Source organism: Lathyrus oleraceus, chromosome 7 (genome assembly GCF_024323335.1).
Source record: "Lathyrus oleraceus cultivar Zhongwan6 chromosome 7, CAAS_Psat_ZW6_1.0, whole genome shotgun sequence".
Classification (NCBI taxonomy): Eukaryota; Viridiplantae; Streptophyta; class Magnoliopsida; order Fabales; family Fabaceae; genus Lathyrus; species Lathyrus oleraceus.
The window spans coordinates 287,228,523-287,246,340 of record NC_066585.1 but is presented as its reverse complement, the minus strand read 5'-3'; positions in this window follow the sequence as shown (position 1 = coordinate 287,246,340).

Genomic DNA, 17,818 nt, shown 5'->3' with positions numbered 1-17,818 from the left:
GTCTAGCCTGTTGCCTCCTACGTCTCGTTTTGCTATTGAGCTTCCTTGCGGTTCTCTCGATCTCAGGATCAAAAAGAAGTTCGTCCACAGGGATTTGCCCTCGCATAAAACGTAAGCAGCACACTAAACCAAACAAATTACAAGCACAAGTCAAAAATTCAAAAGCTAAAAATTAAGCAACCATTGCGATGCTCGCAATATCAATTTACAATCCCTGGCAACGGCGCCATTTTGTTGAATGTAATCTTAAGTGTCGGGTTTTTATTATCGTATCCACAGGGATTGTAAGATATCACCGCCTTTCGATGGTTGTATTAATTCTTAGCTTAAGTTAACAATAGGGTTTTGGTGTGTCACGGTATCTTGCATAAAAATGTAATTAAATGCGGTAAAAGTTTTGTTTTGAATATTGAGAAATATTGCCAAAGTTAGGGTTCAACGATCACTTTGCATGTATATGTTCGATCAACAAACTTATAAACTCCTTTAGATGATAAATTATTTCACAAAGTCCTCCCAATGTGTTTATCTCTAACACATTGTGAGTTTTCCCATTTTGATCCATTGTTTATCTCTAACATAATCTATCAAAATGACAACTTTTTGGTTCAACCTTATGGTGAACAAAATCATTCATTACTATCTCTAGCTAACAAACAAGTTTGGATGAAAACCTAGGTTAAGAGTTGGTAAACATCTCTCGATCATAAACCAACACAAAGAGTTTTGAATAAGAACAAAGTTTTCATCATATATTCACCATTAAAGAGTTTACAAATGAAGATCCTTACATTTACACACAAAGCTAATGATCATCTACATCTAACCTTGACAAATGGAGGACTTAGCTACTCATTTTCATGGTAGCTTGGTTGGCAAGTTTCGGAAGAAGGTTGATCAACATCCAAGTCGAATAATCAAGATTGGATGGGAATCCACCTTCTTTTTGTAAAAGATGGTTAAGAGATGAAGAGAAATGAAATCTAGGTCACAAAAGATTCTTGGAACAATCCTGTAAAATATCTAGAAAAAGTACAAAAGTAGGGAAAAATAATGTTTGACTCCAAAAAGTGGCACTTGCTACTTATAGAGCAGCTACTGGGCTGTCATGCTCGCTAGGCGAGCAGAATGGCTCGCCTAGCGAGCCCCTAATTGAGGCACCTGAGGCACCTGCGCCCAGAGAAACAGCCTTTCCCAGACTGTCATGTTCGCCTAGCGAAGGACACGCTTCAACCTTCGCCCCAGCGAGGTTGAGAGGTTTTGCTACTGGAATGCTCGCTGGGAGCTCGCTAATGGCTCGCCTAGCGAGTGAGTGCTGGCTGTGCTTTTCACCAAGTCTGGACGCGTTCGCCACACTCCTCGCTGGAAGCTCGCCTAGCGAGTGTGGTGATGTTTGCCTCTGTTAAATACTGGAGCTTCTCGCTGGACGCTCGCTGGACGCTCGCCTAGCGAGTCCTTCGCCACAGCCCTCGCCTAGCGAGGCAGCTGATGAATGCTTGTTTCATTTGATCCCTTTGCCACATTTCTTGTGTCTTCATTTTCTATTATTTCATGCCTACTTCCTGCACAATAACACACAAATCAAAGGTACCAAGATAGATTATCATTGCATTGCATTTCATCTAAAACAAAGGTGGTTTCGACATTTTAGCAAGGAAATGGAGTGAAAGATACCCATATTTGATAGCTTAAATAAGCACTTTTGGGTATCTAACAATGGGGGTACAAAAAGAATCACCTACATCCGCACTAAACTGGACCCCAAGTTGAAAATAAGAGTAATTGAACTGCTAAGAGAAAACAAAGATTGTTTTGCTTGGGACTATGACGAGATGCCTGGTTTGAAGAGGGACCTGGTCAAATTGAAGCTGCCTATCAAGGATGGCAAGAAGCCCATCAAGCAGACTCCAAGGAGATTCTCCCCAGAGATCCTTTCAAAGATCAAAAAAGAGGTCGAAAGACTTCTTCGATGCAATTTCATTAGGACCACAAGGTATGTCGAATGGATTGCAAACATAGTTCCTGTTATCAAGAAAAATGGCTCTTTAAGAGTATGTATAGATTTTCGTGATCTAAATGCAACAACTCCTAAAGATGAGTATCCAATGCCTGTGGCAGAGATGCTGGTTGACTCAGTTGTAGGCTATGAATATCTTAGCATGCTTGATGGATATTCTAGCTATAACCAGATTTTCATTGCAGAAGAGGATGTTTCTAAAACAGCCTTTCGATGTCCATGGGCAATAAGCACTTATGAGTGGATAGTTATGCCCTTTGGTTTAAAAAAATGTTGGGGCAACATACCAGCGAGCAATGAATTCTATATTCCATGATTATATAGAGACATTTATGCAAGTTTACATAGATGATATTGTGATAAAATATATATCAGACGAAGATCATCTAACCCATCTCAGCCAATCATTTGAAAGAATGAGAAAACATGGCTTAAAGATGAATCCTCTTAAATGTGCATTCTTTGTACAGGCTGGAGATTTTTTGGGCTTTGTGGTCCATAAAAAGGGGATAGAAATCAATTAGAATAAGACGAAAGCTATTATGGAGACCAAAGCACCATCAACTAAGAAAGAATTGCAATCATTATTAGGAAAGATAAACTTCTTGAGAAGATTCATCTCAAACTTAAGTGGTCGAACTCAAGCCTTCTCTCCCCTCCTACGCCTGAAACAAGGGAAGTTCGAATGGAATGATGAACATCAAAAGGCATTCGACAAGATCAAGCATTATCTGATGAATCCTCCTATCTTGGCACCACCGTGTGGAAAGAAGCCTATGAGACTGTATATATCAGCTTCCGACACTACTATATGTAGCATGTTGGCACAAGAGAATGAAGATGGCATTGAAAGAGCCATTTATTATCTTAGTAGGGTTTTAAATGATGCAGAAACTAGATAGACTTCAATAGAAAAGTTGTGTCTTTGTTTGCATTTCTCTTGTACTAAACTCAAGTATATAAAACCTATTGATTTATACGTCTCTTCACACTTTGATGTCATTAAGTATATGTTATCAAAGCCAATAATGCATAGTCGAATTGGCAAGTTGGCATTAGCGGTCACTGAATACTCTTTAGCCTTTATGCCTTTAAGGGCAATGAAGGGACAAATAGTATCAGACTTTATTGTAGACCATGCAGTGGTCGAAAGTCCTCAACTTCAAGTTGAGTTGAAACCTTGGAGATTATTCTTCGACGGTTCCACTCATAAGGATGGAAGTGGAATTGGGATCATGATAATTTCTCCTGATGGAATTCCAACAAAACTCAAATATAGAATTGAAGGTCCCCTTTGTTCTAACAACGAAGCAGAATATGAAGCCCTTATTGCAGGACTTGGGGCTTTGTTGGAATTGGGGGCAACTAGAGTCGAAATTAAAGGAGACTCAGAATTAGTAATCAAGCAACTAACGAAGGAGTACAAATATATAAAAGAAAATTTGATTATGTACTTCGTCATTGCAAATAGGTTGCTCAAATTTTTTGAATATATAGACATAAAACATGTCCCTAGAATAAAAAACCAAGAAGCTAATAACTTAGCACAAATAGCTTCAGGGTATAGAATTTCAAAAGAGAAGCTAGAGGAACTTGTCGAAGTAAGAGGAAAAGCAAGGGCTGCCAGATTGTCTCCGACAGATTTGGAAAGCACTCAGTTAGGATATGCTAACAAAGAAGAGTTTGAAGTACTGGCCATTGATAGCTTAATGGATACAGATTGGAGGAATCCAATTATTAATTATCTCAAGGACCCTTCGATGGATACAGAAAGAAAAACCAAGTACAGGGCTTTATCTTATGTTTTGATGGGGAATGAATTATTCAAGAAAACCCCTGAAGGGATCCTGTTGAAATGTTTAGGAGAAAACAAGGCATACTTGGCATTATCTAGTATACATAGTGGAGCCTGTGGAGCACACCAGGCAGGCCATAAGATGAAATGGTTGCTTTTGAGATATGAAATGTATTGGCCCACCATGTTAAAAGATTGTATAGAGTTTGCTAAGGGTTGCCAAGAATGTCAAATACATGCAGGAATTCAACATGCTCCTGCAAGTGAGCGTCATGCAATTATCAAGCCTTGGCCTTTCAGAGGTTGCGCAGTAGATCTAATTGGGGAAATTCGACCTAACTCATCCAAAGGTCAAAGGTACATACTTGTAGGAATTAACTATTTCACTAAATGGGTCGAAGCAGTACCTTTAGTAAATACGGATCAAGAAACTGTCATTGATTTCATTCAAAGGCAAATATTATATAGATTTGGAATCCCAGAAAGTATAACAACAGATCAAGGATCAGTTTTTACTGGTCGAAAGATGCAAGAGTTTGCAAAGGAAATGGGTTTCAAATTATTAACATCCACACCCTATTATGCTCAAGCCAATGGGTAAGTCGAAGAAGCCAATAAAGTAATAATGGGTTTAATCAAAAAGCATGTAGGGAAGAAGCTAAAAAATTGGCACAAAACTTTAGATCAAGCACTTTGGGCTTGTCGAACCTCCCCTGAAGAAGCTACTAACACTACACCTTCCAACTTACGTTTGGACATGATGCAGTATTACCTGTCGAAATCTACTTGCAATCAGTGAGAGTCCAAAGACAAGGAGAAATTCCATCTGACCTATACTGGGAAATGATGATGAATGAACTGGTTGATTTGGACGAAGAAAGGTTGCATGCGTTAGAAGTATTAAGAAGACAAGAGGAGAGGGTAGCAAGGGCATACAATAAGAGGGTCAAAGGTAAAACTTTCCCTATGAATGATTTAGTTTGGAAAGTTATATTATCTATGGATCGAAAGAATAAAACATTAGGAAAATGGTCTCCACATTAGGAAGGACCTTTTCGAATTTTAAAAGCATTTTCAAATAATGCATACGAAATAGAAGAACTAACAGAGAATCGAAGAATCCTAAAAGTAAATGGGAAATACTTAAAGAAGTATAAACCATTTGTGCATGAAGTTAAAATCATAACAACGTAGTAAGCAAAGAACTATCATAGCCAAAATGGTGAATATATTTAAACTCCAAAGTTTGCCAAAATGGCTTTTGTCTTAATCAAATTACAAATGAACAAGAGTCGAATAGAACAAATACAAGTGGAAATCAGAAAGGAATAGTGGCCCTCATCTGATCATACTTTATCTTCGCCAAGCCAATCTTGTACTGAACAGTAGCTTGAACCCCTCTGAGGCGTGCAATATCTTCATTCATAGCAGTAGCCTTTTCGACGTGATCTACGCTCTGCTTCGCCAGATTATCAGCTTCAGTACTATCCAAGCCTTGGATAGCAGCCTGCTTCGCCTTAGCATCATAAATCTTCTTCTGCAATTCTACAATATGAGATTCCCAGAGTCGTATGGAAGCAGTATAAGTGTCGAATTCTGCTTGGGCTGATTTTCTGGAAGCGGCTAAATCCTCAGAGGCTTTTGAAGTTCGAAGGGCATTATCAAACTCATTGGCTTGAGCTTGTTCAGTTGATTGAAGCTTTGCTTTGGCATCCACCTCCCTACGGTATTCAACACAGACTTGGTCAATGAGGTTCTGGATGTGGATAAGGGCTTCACCTATATCAGTGGGGCAAGCAGTGATGTTGATCTTGCTTATCAGCTTCTTTATGCCAAAGCTTGCTCCCACATCCTTCTTTAATTATTCAAAGAGATCTACATCAAAAACTGCCTTTTTCACCTGCTTAAGGAGTTCGTCATGTGATGCTTCGTTTGCACTAGCACCATAATGGGTCGAAGCTCCAGAAATGCTTTGCTCTGAAGAAGATTCTCTTTAATCCATCATCAACCTTACATACTTGAGGGGATCATTTTGTTTCAAAGCATTTTCCTCCTCCTCAGTAAGTGATATAGGCGAAGTCTAGATGATGGATGGTCGAACATTAGTTGAATTTGGAACTGTTTCGACATTAGCATCACCAGTTCCAGTCTGGTTTCCTTCAGGATCAGCTTCTCCCTCACTCATGTCTTCGTCTTCCTGAAAGTACCCCTCAATCTTATCATAATCCTGATCATCCTCGTCAGCATAATCTGAAGGGAACGCAACTCTTGCAGGAGAGTTACTGGGAGTATCCTCAGAATCTTCTTTCTCTTCTGAGTCCTTCTCTTCAGCTTGCTTCAAATCTCTTTTACCATCTTCACCAGGAGAAGAGGTTTCTTGTTCATTATGGGCATTATCTGCTTCAAAATTTTGGGCTCCAGTCGAAGATCCCTTGTTTTGGACAGCACCGCTGATTGTCGAAGGAGGAGATGGATTCATGCCGCTCGAAGGATCACTCTGATTGGCAGTAGAAATGAGGGGAGTGGTAGGTTTTTCCTGAAAACAAAGTGTTAGAAAAAAATAGGAGTTTATCAAAAGATAAAACACTCAAGATAGAAGTTTACCTGTTGAGCCTCAAGGTCAGAAGCATTGCTCCCAATGTGCTCCAGCGTTGCGCCACCAGAGGGCTGGGATTGAGTTTCCTTTGAAGGAGGAGGGAGAATGTTGATTTCGACACCTTGTTGTTTGTTTGTTTGGTAAGGGGCAACTGTTGCCTTATTCTTTTTCTGTTTTTTCTTAAGTGGAGTTGGAGGAGTTTCTTCTTCATCATCTTCGACAAGAATTACATTTTCAGTGGGGACTTTTCTTTTCTTAAGCGTCAAAGGAGGCTTGCCACTACCCTGAAAAAGGAAAATTATAAACAGTTAGAAAAATACGAAAGAGACAAAGAAGTTATTTGATGTAATACCTTTGAACTCTTCTTCATTTTTTCTGGAGCAGCATCCTTGGCAGAAGGAGCTCCCTGGCTTGAAGAGGTAGTTGGCTTAGAAGCAGTGTTCGAACTAGCTTTCGCCATGGGCTTCTCTTTCTTCACCACCTTCCTTTCGGCAGCTAAAGAAGAATGTGAGTTAGTCGAAACGTGCAAATGTTTAAAAAATTGGCAAAAGACGAAAGGGAGTTGTAAAACCAAGAAATCCAAACATTTCACACCTTCACATGTCGGAGAGGTAATTCTCACTACATCCAAGTCAAAGTGAAGAAAGCCTTTGAAATTGTCTAAGGTATGTTTGGTTACAACTACTCTTTTAGCAGGTCTTTATTGGTCATTTTTCAGTATATTAAAAATGTTCCCACATGTGAACCAATTTGGGTAAGGGGGGAAAATGACAAAGCAAGATCTGCACTAGGTAAATTTGGAAATTTGGGTGGTTCGCACTCAAAGGTCAAATCATATTTCAAATTTCTCTTTTAAAATTGGCGCTGCGTAACAGACGGTTTGAACAAGTTCCATTGGGTTATAGACAGTTTCAAAGTACTTTTGGAATGCTTAGATTTCTTCAGAATGAGTAAGCTTACCCTTGTAGACATTTTCCAGCAAAGATGAAAAGGCCTTCGTTAGACGTTCCTTGATTTCAGCAGTAGTAAACATATTCTTGGAATAGAAATCTGTCCACCAAGTGGTGAACCCATTGGTGGAGTAGAATGACGGTTGGTATGCTATTAATTGGAATTCAGCAAAGTTTGCATGAAATTCTTTGTGGGTTGCAATGTCTCAAGCACTCCAGTCAGTCCCTGCATAGCATATCCCGCGCTTTCGATTGAATAAAGAGACAGGAATAAGTTGACACAACCCAAATTGTCGAGAGACAAAATTAGGTTGATAAGCCAACAAGCAAACATGGCTCTTTACTGGCAAGATCCTTGAAACAAGCAGCCTTGGGAAGAGAAAGGCACGCCATATATCTTCGATTTCTGTGCTGGTGTCCTTAACAGCATCTTCGAGCGAAGCAGTGAATCAGGAAGGACCATGGGTTCGACTGGCAAAAGGAGCCATCGAAGGAGAGAAATGGTGACGCTTCGAGAACATCAAGGTGTATTTGGTGAGGGAAGTTTGTAGATTGTCAACATCATCAACTGGAGTCAGCTGAAGGAGTTTGGTGCCTTCAATGCTTCGATTTACTATCTCTGGGGCATTTTCATCAACATTTCCATGTGTTGGCAAAAAGGATTCAAAGGTGGCATTGAGCCACAATTGAAGAAGCCAATAAGGCCCAGATAGTAATAAGTTGGTACCATCTTTATACTCATTTAACTTGGCACTAGCAGATCCTAGACTTTCATACAAACTAGTCAATAAGAGTTCACTTAAACACACTCTTCGTCCAACATGCAATTGGTTAGCAAGTGTTAGAAACCTCTTTGCAACTTGCAGAGATTTACAATAGAAGAAGAACTTGGATAACCATAGACCCAAGAATGCTATATGTTCTATGTCGGAAACTTCTTCCCCATCAGTATGATACAAATTAATATAACTACTGAATGAAGCACTCTTGACGTTAAAGTCAATTAAGTTTTCGCAGTCTTGATAGGGGTCGAAGGTTTCTCCTGTTGGAGGAAATCCAGAAATGGCAGCTACGTCGAAGAGCGTAGGAGTCATCATTCCACAAGGGAGATGAAAGGTGTTATATGTACTATCCCAGAAATACAGGCTGGATAATAATAAAGGTTGGCAGTAGCTAAACCCCTGCTTCGACATCTGAATCAGGTCGAAAAGGCCCAATTCTTTCCAAAATGAAGCTTTCTTTTTCTCAACTTTCGTCAACCAAGCTAAATAGGTTTTGTCTAGAGTTGGACAAGAACGAAAGGGTCTGAAACTATCAGTAATAAAATCCAGTTGAAAAGCCTCTCTTTGGACTGAATCTTCAGCATTTCTGGAGGAAACAGTTTTGTTGGCTATGGGTTTTGTAGTGTGATAACAAGGAAAAAACTTTACACATTTCTCTAAATGATCTTCAGGAACTAATGGGCCTAAAAACTCTAAAGTGTTTCCAGAAAGTAAGGAAGGAATCATTACCTGGGAAGAAAATATTGCTTTCTGTTCTTTGATGAGTTTGGGAGAAGTAATGTACTCCCGATCCCCAACAGTTATGATTTTGCTAGTTGGAATGTTTTGGGAAGCAGAACTTTTTGAGGATCCAGCGCCTTTAATGTTCTTTGATTGCTTTTGCTGTTTATCAGAAGACATTGTTATGGGTTTTTTGGAGGTTTTAAAAGATTAGGGTTTTAAGGAAGAAGAAACGTTTTCAGAGAAGTTTTAGAGATGAACTCAGGTTGAAGATGAAGATTTTCGTAAAAAGGGAAGAAAGAAGTGACAATGAGCTTTTATAGTATTAACCTACGAAGCTGATTGGTTACACCTTGCAAAGGTAGTGGGCCACGTGGTAGTTTTTCTGTGAAAAGGGTACAGGGATTACTGTTCATTATTCTTGAAAGTTGAAATTCATGATGATAATAACTGCGCACACGTCTTGATGAGACGTTTTGAAAAAGTAAATCATGATTAACTGACAGATATGGACTTTTAGGTCTATGAAAGGTCTCTGGTCGTAATCTGGTGATTACAAAAAATGCTCATTTATGCATTGATTCGAAATAGACATTTATTTGGGGCAATTTGTTAGCTGGAGATTTCGACAATTAGGTGAAGTTCTTTGAAAGTGTTATGTTTTGGAGAACAAATAAAAATGGTTGTGTCGAAGCCATTTATTAAATCCTTTTCTTAGAAGAAATGACCTTTCTTGTCGAAGCTTGAGACTTAAAAGATTTTTGGGTCTCCACAAGTTCTCTTCGACGTAGGCGTTTGACAGATTCGAAGCTTCAAGTGGGAAAGATTTAAAATTCAAACGAAGCAGTTTCGTCAGACCAACGCGTGGAAGCATCTAAGACACGCAACGCTTGAAAATGTCGAACGTGGCAGTCATCTGTGTAGAGACCGTTAAGATCGAATTGTTATAAATAGGAGTCTTAGTTTTTAGATTTCGTGTGTTCAAACTGATATACAAAATTCACTAAAATACTCAAAGTACCGGAGCGAGAGAAACGAGTCTTTGTTGAAAATGTATGTATGAAGAACACCATGATTATGTTTCATGTTATTTAATTTATGCAAGTTATTTAAACTAAAACCATTTACTGTCTTTTCTTCTTTCGAATTGCCCTTATTTTCAGTATTTCATCATTACTTTTCCCTTTACATTTACATTTCGCCAAACATTCATTTCCAGTACCTTTTTCAAACTTAAAGTCTTTCACTTCAAGTTATTTATTTTCACTTTCGCCGATTACTTTTGTTATCTTAAAAAACCAGTTTTGCAAGAATTACTGCCATTTACTCTTTGTCTATAAAGTCATAAATTTCGTTTAGGATTATTGTCGAAACACCTTTTACCATTCATAAACCAGAAACAAACTTAATCATGAGTCAAATCACCATAACAATAGTTATTGAGACACGTGTCATAGGAACAATCTAGTCGATCATGTAAATTATCAAGATTTATAATATTGGAGGACTAGCGGTTGTTTGTCAGAAATTACTGGTAAACACAATCATCATTGACATTTAAATCGATTAGGAGAAGATTTAATCGATTAAGGATTTATTTTTTTTAACTTTTACAAATAAATGATTTAATTTCAAATACCATTGATCAACAATGCATCTTTTCGAACAAATCATATTTAAAACGTGTTTTAAGAAGACTATAAAAGGTATACACCTTCCTCTCAATTACTCATCCCATAAATTATTCTTTTTGTTGTTTTTGCCTTCTTGTCCCTACTTCTTATGGATATTATAATGGCATCAATGAAGAAGATTTTCATTGAAAACCCTTCTCCAAATGGCTACTCATCCAAAAACTTCTCATCCAAATCTCAAGAATTTATCATGAAAACCTCTTTCTCGACCGCCATGTTTTCAAAGTTGCCTATCTAAATACAAAGTATTACAAAATATTTGGTTTCTAAGAGAATATTTGTCTAGACTTACTCAAAGATTTCTTCTTCAAAAATCCAGAGCCTTTGAATCAGATATTAATCAAAATGTTTCATGTAAATCTCAACTTCAAAGAAGATGCACTCATATCATAAGTTTGCAAGACTAGTATTTCTCTCACATTGGAGAACTTTATAAATCTGTGCAATCTATCATCGTACGGGAAGACTTACACCATTGAAGCTCCATTTAAAGCTTATAAAGCTAAGTTATCAATTTATACTCAAAGTGTTTCATTAATCCAATGAGAAGTTAAAAATTACCTATCAAGGTGAATATGTTAAAACCACCTTATCGCTTTATACACCATTTGGTAACATGTGTGCTCTTTCCAAGAAAGACCACGTGAATATCTATTAAAGGATGATATGGTAATCATGTGGCTACTTACTCAGAATCTTCAACCAACTAGGAAAATGGAGTAATGTATAATATAATGGAATGCAAAAGGAGAACTACAATATGGTTACCGCATGGACATTTAATCACAAGGATTATATTTAATACTTGAGTTAACTTAAGAAAAGAATGGTCAAACCCGAATTCTACTCTGATTGGGAAGAAATATCTAAGTAGATAAAGATTGGAGTCATCAATGGGGACTTAGAACATGAGCCATCAAGTTTTGGAAGCTAATGATCATGAGTTTCCTCAAGATCCATCTACAAAAGCGATGTTAACATCCATTCTCTCAAGGTCTCAAGAGAACACCCAATTTCTTATAAGGATGTTGAAGCAAGTTGTATTTCAAACAAAGCATGAAATTGAGACTATAATGCCTTATTTTGATTATGATAGCGACAATGAGTATTTGTCGTGCTCTATGATTTCTTTAGTGTGTTTTATTTTCCAGCATGTATTGATTTATTGTAAAAAATCTTTTTCTCTCTCATTTAATTTTGAGTTGGTTGCTTCAAATTTCATATCTGATATATGTAATTTTGTTTTTCAGTTACCCTTTTTTTATAATTCTAAAGGGGTAGAAGTATACTCTCTTTATCTGTGAGAGGGAGATTAACCACTTCAAATATTAATCTATTTTTTTCCATCTCATTAAGAGATGTATCGTCATTATAAAAAATGGGGGAGAATGTGAATTATGAGTTCTGCGTGTATAATCTTCGGTTGATTTTTATGATGAGAGTTGATGGCAATTGCCAAGAAACTTTAAAAAAAGTCCATAAAGTCAAAAGAATTTTGGTGTTGATAGCTATTTTTAAGATTTTTTTTGTGGCAACTGACAAATGTGGAGTTCATATAAATTTTCCAGTAATTCTAGATGATGGCATCAAAGATATCTCAAGCCTCATCAATCAGATGATTCAAGTTTTAGCTTAAGTATTAATCAATCATTGAATAAAGAAAATGAACTTGAAGTCTAAAAGTGAGAAGGTGTGAAAGCTCATTTGGTCATGCACTAAGCTTCGTAGAGTGATAAATTTAAATTGTAAAAGGTTAGGAGTAAGTCTTGAAGTACTAAGGAAATCGCACATGCACGAATCTTTTTAAACCCTCTTTTATATTTACTAAAACATTTTAAATACCTATTAAGGTGTGTATGGAATTGATTAAGAAGTGTTTCTAATTAATTAGGAAAGTTAACTCACTACTTAATCAATTAAGTACTTGATCTAATCGATTAAAGCAATGAGAGGACCGTCTAATTGATTACAAAACCTATTAATCGGTTAATTCATATATTCTTTTTAGGGTTTTCATTTGTGAATTAGGGTTGCCACCTTTGGAAGTGTTTTAACAGATTAAAACATGATTTAATCGAATAAATAATTTATTTTAGCCCATGGATCATTTTCTTTTTTAGCCAATTTTTTTTCTATGTATAGGAGACTTCTCATCATTTCATTTTAAACCATATTTCTGAGTAGAAACCTCTATATCATTTTTCTACTCCCTATATTTTTAAAATTTCTTTTTCACTAGAATTGTCGTAGTGCTAAAAAAACTAAAAAAAAACCCTTGTGAGAGTTTTGTTGTAACTGGTGTTGTGCTTAAGTTGTTTCATTGAAGAGTGTGATGCTCTTTTATAATATCTTTTATAACGAATTTGAAGGTCGTAAGCTAAACCTAATAAAAGATTATTAGTTGGTTCTTGGGTTAAACCCATGTAAAAGTTGTGTTTGTTGGTTCATGAGTTAAGATGTGTGAAAGTTTTGTTTGAAAGCTCTTAAACTAAACTCGTGTAATAGCTTCGTTTGTTGGTTCCTAAGCTAAGTCTCTCTAAAAGATTTGTTTGTTGTTGAAAGTTTGTGGGTTGATCTTGTAAAAGGTCAAATGTGATTGTAATAGTATTCTCAAGGCGAATCTCTTGGGAACATGAGTAGGCCAAGTGATTACGGTAAACTTTGTATAAATCTCTAATGAAATCTCTTTATCCCTTCTCTTTTTATATTTTGTTTTTATTTTATTTTAGCTTCCTAATTATCTTCTATTTCAACTTCTTTCTATCATTTTGCTACCATTTCTCTTTTTGTTTATTGAAACCAATATAAACATTTTAAAAACCAAAGTTTTTATAAGTTAATATCAATTTGAATAACACAATTCAACCCCCCCCCCCCCCCCCCCCCCACACACACACACACACTTGTGTTTTAAGTCAATTGGTCAACATGTTGATGCATATGAGTGGGTATCGTAAATGGTAGTGGGGAACTGTATATCAGTGGATCTCGAAAATGGTAGTGGGGAAATTAGGGTGGTGGTTGTGTTGCATTGTTTTTCATAGTAGTATAAAAATTAGCTTGGGTGTGGTGATTTGAAATTAATGGTGTAAAAAGCAGAATATTATGGTTAAGAATGAGAGTAACATGGGTAAAAATAAGGGTATTAGAAAAAATACTAAGTGTAATAACACGTCCATAACCAGGGGAATAGAGTGTTAGTAGGTATACCTAAAGAATATTATGTTGTGTGAACAATTAGAGGTTGTTGTTGCAGTCCAATATGAGCCATCAAATTTGAGTCATGTCTATCATCCTGAATTTGATGTTGATTATTCATATCGGTGTGTATGTTTCCAATTGGTGCTTCATAAAGTTTTTCATTCATTTAGTGATGAGTATTGTTGATTTCATCCTTAATGTATTCATGAGTAACTTGTATTAGCATCATCCAAGTCCTTATAGAAAGGATTTGGAGGCTAAAGAGATGTTGATTCAAGAAATGAAAGCACCGATGATAGATTACACTAAAACTAAAATAGATTTAGATTGAAAAAAAAAATGAAAAAAAGAAAAACAAACTTTGGTCGTTCATAAAACAACTTCAACAAATAATATTTTTTAAATAATTATGGTTTTCTAAGTTTAATGGATCAAATTCTGGAATCATTAAAGATAATGTTAAATAATTTTATAAAAGAGTAAAGTAAAATACTTAAGGCATCCCTTTTAATATTGAATGTGGTCCTTAAGCCAACCAAATTCTAGCCTCCCTTGATGTTGTTTGAATGGAGAGAATAACTCATGATTAGTTTTTTAGAAAATTTTCAAACAAACAATTTCAACAAAATCTTACAATTTCTTATTTCTCACTCAACACTTCCTACAAAAACAATCACTGTTTGTGGACATCACTTCTCCATTAGATTCAGTTTTTATCCTTGGGGATGGAAATATCAGATGTAAAACACAGAAATTTTCTTTAAGATTACATTACATATTGTTGAGAATGTAATTAATGATGTTGAAGTATGTTGTTGTCGAAACACCTAGGTGTTGAAGTGTCGAAGTGTTGAGGAGTTAGCCTCAGCATGGATTTTTACTTAGGCCCAATTTTGTAGTGTTAGCATAATTAGATATTTTGGGCTTTGCTTGAGGAGCAAGCAAACCCAACTCTATAAATATGGAGTAACCCTTATTGATTGTAAGAGAACACACATTTGCAGTTGCAAAAGAATAAAATCTCAGTTTGAGAGCAAGTTACTCTACATAAATTCTTCTTCTTCTTCCTTATTCGAAAATCATGATCTCTCTTTCTTCCCCAATTCAATTTCATTCTTTTCATTACCATTGTGGAGCGAAATCTTGCAACAAAGGTTGGTTGATTCACTCAATGAAGAGTGAAGAATAAGAGGAGTAATCAATCAGAAAGATTGATTCTTGTTCATCAAGATTCGGTTCAGATTTCTCCATAGGTTTTGGTGAATTTCTTGAAGGGAAATTGGTAAATTTCCAACATCTGGTATCCAGAGCACTGGCTGAGTGATTCGTGGGAAGCAAAACACAATGGTGATGAATCATCCGAACAGGCATTTTCCGACGAGTCTCCCAATTCTGAAGAATCGGAATTATGAGAATTGGTGTAAGCAGATAAAAGTTGTATTTTGCTATCAAGATCTTTGGGATCTTTTGAGGGAGGGAGTGACACCACTTGTAGCAAATGCGGCGAATGAAGAAAAGGCCACACACAAAGAATTGAAGAAGAAAGATTTAAAGCTCTTTTTATGATCCAAAATATGTTGATGCAGACAATTTAGAAAAGGTTAGTGATGTTGAATCATCGAAAGAAGCATGGGAAATTTTGGAGAGAAAAAATTGAGGTGCAGAAAAGGTGAAAGAAATGAGGTTACAAACTCACAAAAGAACGTATGAATTGCTTCAGATGGAAGACAATGAAAGCATAACTGATTTTTTCACAAGGGTTACAAAACTGGTGAATCCAATCAAGGTATATAGAGAAGTGTTGACATCAAGATCAGTTGTTTCAAAGATCTTGAGGTCATTAGCTCCAAAGTTCGACCACGTGGTAGTAGCCATAGAAAAGTCGAAAGACTTGTCAACATTGACAAGGAAGAGCTTCAAGGGATGCTTGAATCTCATGAACAAAAAATGGTTAAAAGAGATGCAGGAAAGTCGAAGAGTGATGTGGCTTTATAGGCACAATCAAACAAGAGAAAAGAAAGGTAAAGATAGTTGGTTCGACAACAAAGGTAGAGGAGGCTACAACGATTTGACTAGCTGAAATCAGCTAGAAGGAGGTTGGTCGAATCAAAGAAAGCTCTCGTACCAAAGCAACCAAACAGGTGGTGTTCGAAAATCTGACAAAAGTCACATTTTGTGTTTCAATTATCAGAAGTATGGTCACTACTCTAGTGATTGTCCTAAAAACAAAAGAATCAAGATAATGATGCAAAGTTTACAAAGCATGAAGAAGAAGAGATGTTGTTGATGGTCACAACAAGAGATGGAGAAAGATTCCAGGACCAATGGTACTTGGACTCAGGATGCTCATCACATATGACTGGTAGGAAAGATTGGTTTGTCAACATGAAACCTTCAATGAAGAACATGGTAAAATTTACAAATGACAATAGTCTAGCAACTGAAGATATTGGTGGTGTTCTGATTATGAGGAAAGATGACAAGAGGTCAGTAATTTCTTATGTATTGTATATATTAGGCATGAAAAGTAATTTGCTCAGTATATGGCAGTTGGTCGAAAAGAACTACAAAGTGTCAATCAAAGACAAGATGATGAGAGTTGTCAACTTAGGTGGAAGGTTAATCTTGAAGGTACATATGTCACATAATAGAACCTTCAGGATTGAACTTAATATGATGGAGCACAAGTGTCTTGCAACTGCAGCTAGAAGAGATGAATGGATATGTCACTATAGACTTTACCATCTCAACTTCAAAGACATCAGATATCTGAAGAGAATAAAAATGGTTTCAGGGTTACTAGGAATTGACATTCCAAACGAAGTGTGTGAGGAATGTGTGCAGGAGAAACAGCACAAGAACAACTTCAGCAAGGATGCAGGAAGTAAGTTGAAGGCAATTCTTGAAGTCATATACTCTGATATGTGTGGTCTTATTCAGGTGGATTCGATTGGAGGTAACAGATATTTTGTCACATTCGTAGATGATTTCAGTCATAAAATGTGGACTTACTTGATCAAGAAAAAAAGTTAAGTGATCGAGGTATTTACCAAGTTTAAATCTATGGTCGAAAGACAAAGTGGTCGAAAGCTCAAGATTCTAAGGACTGATGGTGGTGAAGAATATGTATCGAAAGATTTCAACATGTTATGTGAGAAAGAAGGGATTATGCATGAGGTCGTGCCACCCTACACTCCACAGCAGAATGGAATTACAAAAAGGATGAACATAACCATCATGAATATGGTGAGAAATATGTTGAAAGGCAAGCATCTATTCAAAAAATTATGGGAAGAAGTTGTGTCGACTGCAACATATATTTTGAATAGATGTCCGACGAAAAATCTAGATGGATCACGCCAGAAGAATGTTGGTATGGTGTCAAGTCTAACTTGAGTCATCTGAAAGTATTTGGGTCTATAGCACATAGACATATACAAGATCAGTTGAGAAGAAAACTTGATGACAAGTCGAGTCAGATGATCTTAATAGGGTATCATTCGATTGGAGGTTACAAGTTATTCGACCCAATGAACAAGCAAATAGTGATCAGCAAGGACGTGATCATAGATGAGCTTAAGGGATGGGATTGGACTGAAAGTGTCAAGAAGGATTCAGTGAGATTCTTAGGTGAAGAACCAGCAAGTGAAGTCGAAATAGAAGTTCGACAAGAATAATTCAGAGGTCAAGCAAGCACAAGCATACCTCAAAGGACAAGATACATGCCTGCAAGAATGTGTGATTACATCAAATGATGTGGTTGATGATGAAGGTGGGCTGGTACACTATGCTTTCTATGCATATGGCGAACTAGTCAATGCAGTTGAAACACTGAAGGATTCAAAGTGGGTGAAAGCAATGAATGAGGAACTGGAGTCCATCGAAGTCAACAACACTTGGTCACGTGTCGAATTGCCTCAAGATAAGAAGGAAATCGATGTGAAATGGGTATACAAGGTGAAGTTGAATCCCAAAGGTGAATTAACTCGACACAAGGCAAGACTTGTGGTGAAAGTATTTCTTCAAAAGGAATGAATCGACTTCGATGAATTTTTCGCACTTG